This window comes from Cnephaeus nilssonii (assembly GCF_951640355.1).
Source record: "Cnephaeus nilssonii genome assembly, chromosome: 3".
In the NCBI taxonomy this organism is placed as follows: domain Eukaryota; kingdom Metazoa; phylum Chordata; class Mammalia; order Chiroptera; family Vespertilionidae; genus Cnephaeus; species Cnephaeus nilssonii.
The window spans coordinates 100,317,149-100,322,901 of record NC_137074.1 but is presented as its reverse complement, the minus strand read 5'-3'; positions in this window follow the sequence as shown (position 1 = coordinate 100,322,901).

Sequence of the window (5,753 nt, the reverse complement as noted above, 5' to 3'; positions counted from 1 at the left end):
GGCCTCATGTAGAAAGTATCCTAAGAATTTCAGTGGTGATATCTCTTTGTTTACCTGAGCTGGATGCTCTAGGAATGCCCTTGTGTGTATCATTTGAGCTCTCCTGTTGTAATTTGGACTTGATTGTTGATGTCCCATTTGTGGGAGGGATTTCCCCTCCAAGTTGCCAGTGAGGGTCAATGCCAATGTTGTCATGCTAGCTGTTATACAGGTGGTAACATAAGACAGTAAGACACAAAAGGTCCAAATTAAAAACAACATGAAAATCAAGCTACTCAACACAACAATAACGAAAAAACTAAGAAGGAAAAAGAAGAGAAAGCAAAAGAAGAAAAAGAATGAATATTAAAAGACATGTGATCAAAGACTTAGAGGGGATATAAAGAAAAAGAGAGAAAGTAGAAGATGAAAAAATGTCTATATGGATGCAAGGAGGAAGCTAAAAGAACCAGTATAGGAGGAAAAAAAGAAGAGTAAACAGAAGAGAAATGAAATAATAATAATAATAATGAATTTAAGATATAGTAATAAAAGTTATATTAAGATGTAGATAGGCCAAGGAAATCAGAAATGAGAAAAAATAACAAGAATTAATAATAATAACGGGAATAGACTAAAGTAGAATGAAATAAAAAATTAGTGATATGGAAGAAAAAAAAGAAAAAATGAGGCAAAAACAAATAAATAACAAAAAACAAAAATAAAAAGAATCCACAAACACACACACACACACACACACACACACACACACACACATACACACACACACACCATAAATTAAAACCATATACACTCAAAGACCTTTGGGTCCACTATTTGTGAGGCTCTCTTAATTTTGCTCTGATGTTGTTGAATCTGGTCCCTTGGTGCATCTATCCTGGGCCTCCTGGGAGCTTCTCTAGTGCGGGTGAAGGTGAGTCACTGTCCCTTTCTGGCCCTGGCCAACCTGAGTGAGGCCCAAGAGGTTGAAGCCTCTAGTAGTCCAGTGGTTGGGGACTCCTTAGCCCAAGGCTGGATTTGCCTTGAGTCTCATACCTTGATTATCCCTGTTCTGAGCTGTACTCCCTTCCTCTATGGAGCTGGTCCTGCAGGTATCAGCTTCAGGTGCTTGGTGTACCCATGGCATTCACTTTTATGCATGGTCTAGGGCGGTATCTGTGGCTGGCACCCATGGAGTCTGGGCTGTGTCCTTGGAGTGCATGCATGGGATGTCTGGTCAGGTTGCCCATGGGATCAGGCATGGGCCTCAGTTAGTCTGGGTAATGGTGAGGATGGGTGCCTAGCCACTGCTGCTTGGGAGGACCTTGTAAACCCTTCAAGATGGCATGGTGTCCAAGCCAGAGCCGCGCCTGCCCCAGGCGACCATGTGGTGGTATCAGGGACTCTTTGACCAGGAGAGCCCAAACCACCTGTTCCTGAGACTCCTGCGAGATCAAACTGTCCCTCACACACACACCATGTACATCCACACACTTGCCCTCTCACCCAATCACTCACTCACACTCTCTCCCTCACTCCAGTCGTGCCATTTGCCATGTTAGAATCTCCCAGAATATTTGAACTCTTACTGAGTGCTTACTTGGTTAATTATGCTTCTTGCAAATGCTTTCTAACTGGTGATACTTTAGCCACCTCAAAGAAGTGCCTCTCTAATCAAGTGAGCTCTGCTTGCTTTGGCCTGGCCTATAATACTCCAGTGGTATTTTGGGCATTGCTTCACCAGTGGTAACTCTGACCTATTTACTCTACAGTCATATTGTTGCTGTAAAATGTTGCAAATATTTGAGATATATGTTTAGTATATGCTATTTAGAGCCATATTAAATTTTTTATTATCTATAATCAGTACTTTTTCTTCTTACTTGTGAACATTCAGGCAACTGCAAGAACATAAGTACACAGTTTAAAAAGAACATAAGAATGTAGGAACACAGTGGCAAGAATTTATATTACTTGGATTAGTATATATTGCCTTCACCCTAAACTACTTGTAGTAAAACAAACAAACAAACAAAACCCCTAAAATGAGCAATAAATGACACGATATAAACCCTCTTCTATAACTTGTTGTCAGAAAATTATTCTAATTATTGAAATGGTTACTCAAAACAATAGTTTTCAATTCAGAAGAAGGAGGAGTAGTGGAGTACATGTCCTGAGGGGAAGGGAAGAAATTAGCTAGATCTAGAATCATTTTTCATCATTTCAATTGGTGTTGGGGATATTAATGGCATCTAGTAGGCAAAGGCCAGGGGTATTGCTGAACATCTTACAATGCCTAACACAGCCTCCACCCCATCCCCCAAAAGAGTCACCCAGCCCAAAATGCCAATAATTCTGAAGTAAAGTAACACTGCTCTAAAGACTACATCTCAGAGAAACAATATTTTGTATGTCTTTTGGCAAAATAACTACATTAAATAAAATCATGAAAGAAAGGAAATTTAGGCCCTGAGTCCACCACTTCATTGTAGCCATGTCCATCTCCATGCTAGCCTTTGACCCCTTTAATGCATCACACATTTTCACTGTTCTCCTGCCACTTTTGACTTTGATATGGTTTGACTTTCCAAACATATATTCTATATTTTAAAAAACAAATAAAATCCTTAGGAAAAGACATAAGACTGAAGCCTCAGCATGGTAAATTGAAAGATGGTGGAATGTTGGTCTTAGGCCTGCTCTAGGTTTCAGAGACTTGTAACCCACATTCTATAACCTAATATCATGTTGAATAATTATTTTAGAAGCTACAAAACACTCAAGTCATCAGTCTTTGCCAATGAGCACAGTGTTATGGAGAAACATTTTGCATAAATACATTTGAGTTTATACAATATAAAGGTAAATAGAATAATTTTGTATCAAATTCAAGTTTTAAATTTAAATCAAAACATTACTTTATTGCATTTGGTATCAAAATTTTCCAAACAGATCACAGAAAAAATGTACAAATTTTAATAGTTATAACTAAATAGCATAGGAGAGGTTTTATAAAAATAGTAGAGGCATGGTGCATGGATTCATGCACTGGTGGAGGCCCTCAGCCTGGCCTGTACCCTCTCACAATCCAGGACCCCTCGGGGGATGTCGGACTGCTGGTTTTGGCCCGATCCCCACAGGCCAGGCCGAGGGACCCCACCAGTGCACAAATCCATACACCAGGCCTCTAGTATGCATATAAGATCTTTGGTTAATCTCCTCCCACCTTCTCCTCTCCCTCCTTCCCTCTGAGATTCATCAGTCTGTTCCATGTTTCCATTCCTGTGCATTGAGCTTCTACCCCTTGGTGGTCATTGCGTGTCATAGCTACCTGTCAAATGATCGGACAGTTGCTTAGGCTTTTATATATATAGACTAGAGGCCCAATGCACAAAATTCATGCATGGGGGTGGGGGGAATCACTAAGCCCAGCCTGCACCCTCTCCAATCCGGGACCCCTTGGGGGATGTCCAACTGGCAGTTGGACATCCCTCTCACAATCTGGGACTGCTGGCTCCTAACTGCTTACCTGTCTGTTGTCCTGATCCCCCTAACTGCTCTCCCCTGCCCACCTGATTCCCCTAACTGCTCTCCCTTGCTGGCCTGATCTCCCTAACTGCTGGCCTGATGTCCTTAACTGCCTCTGTTTTGGCCCTACCATCGTGGCTTTGTCTGGAAGGATGTCAGGAAGGTCATCTGAAAGATGTCTGGTCTAATTACCATATTACCCTTTTATTAGTATAGATTGTCAAAAGGAATAAAATCCTTAATAAAATAATATGACACTATAAATATTATTATAATTCCTGTGAAAATATCTTTGCAGAGTGGACCTGTACACAGAAGATGGAAAGAATTAGTTAAAAAAAAATTTACACATTGATGTATATTTTTTAAACTTTGAGTTACTTGCAAGTACTTTGCTTAGTTGTAAAATGGATTAAATTATATCTGGAGCAACATTTTCAACCCTGATAACTGTAAATAATGTAATTCTGTAGATTCTTTGTTTTTATTATGTAATACACACATTTAACCTATTCTTTTTGTCAGGAGCAGAATTCAAGATGTTAGCAATTTTGAAAATGAAGGCAACAAAACCATCTCAAAAACGACTTGAAAGTATGAAGTATAACAAAATTAATAGTTCATCAAAGGCAAATACATCCAAAAGGATCTATCCAGACAAAGCTTTTCTAATGTTTACCTTACTGCTTTATAACATTTCCCAATTTAATCTGCTTTCTTGTTCCTAAGATTTACTTCTCACTTTTGGTTACTTCCAATCAAATTTACATTAAAAAAAACATTACCATATGCCATTCAAAAAAATGTGGCACACAAAATGAAGGCCATCTTCAAAAAGTGGCTCTAGATATGTTTGGAGTGATGGCAACCTTATTAGAAAAAGTGTGCAGCCTCCCAAATAGATATTTTAAAAGCTGCAACATACATTTGGATTCATTTGGATTCTTTTAAAGTTATGCTAGTTTATGCCTTATAATTTTGCTAATAGTGCATTACTTTCTTGGGAATGTTATAGACCAAAGGCTGCTTGTTAATCCACCAGCAAGCATGCTTGTGCAAATGTGCACATAAGTAATTTAAAAAGTAATTTTCTCTTTTGTAACTAGGCCAACATAATATTGTGATACCTGGAAAACATCCTTAGGTATTGACTAAGGATGGGGATGGCACTGATTCAGAGTCTAAGAAAGCAATATGGTCAGATAATCCAGTTTGTATTTAAGATGTCAATCATATCTTTATTCAACTAAGCAGAACGTTGCATCAAAAAATAATGTCTTACATATCTAGTATGATGAAAAATAGAATTAAATCAGAAGATTTTGTATTTAGAACAGATATTGATCTAAATACAAAATTTTAAAAGTAATAATTGAAATGTTTTTTAAATACCTAGTTTTAGAACTACTTACCTCTTTGCTGTAATAATTGAGGATTTATAGATCATACATACTAAGTCTAAATTAAGTTTTTATTACTAGCAAGAGAGTCATCATTGTTTTTCAATACTTATTCTTCCTTTTTTCTTTTAGGCTATGGTGACCTTCCTTCATTCAAGCATTTATTTTCCTTTCTTCTCTGTTTTAGCTCCCACTTTGTAAGTCTTCAATAGGGTCATTCCTTGTCCTAGGTCACTCCTAAGTCATCTCACTGTGCAGTAGCACACTTGGAATCAGTGAGCAAATTCAACTCTTCTGCTGAAACCTCATTTTTTCCATTTTCAGGTTACTTGTACTGTAAATACCATGACTAATACCAGATGACATAAAGTTATACTAGTAAAATAAATTACATCTCATTGCACTTATAAACCACTTCAGCCCATCTCTTTAATGTATAATACCTATTAATTCTCTCTGTGAAGTTTACAACTGGTGGTTATTTTACCATTTTCTTTCTTTTTTCTATTCATGACTATTTCATTTCTGTGACAAGATGGAAAATCTTTGTTTGCCATAATTTCCTGTGAACAATATCACATGTCATTTTACCTAGCCAGCACAAAGTTTTGTCCCTAGTTCAGCATGTTTTCATTCAAAATTTTTGGCAAGCTAGGAGAAATGATGATGTTCATCTTAGTGAAAATACAAAAGACTATGTTTTAGAGGTGACTCTGAATCTCATCTTTATTAACCATTGTAGTCTATGTTCAAAAGGAGCAAATGTAGATGTTGATTGTGGTCTTTTCTTGACTTAAACTGAGAGCAACTTTATTTATTCAGCAATCCATATATTTGCATGTC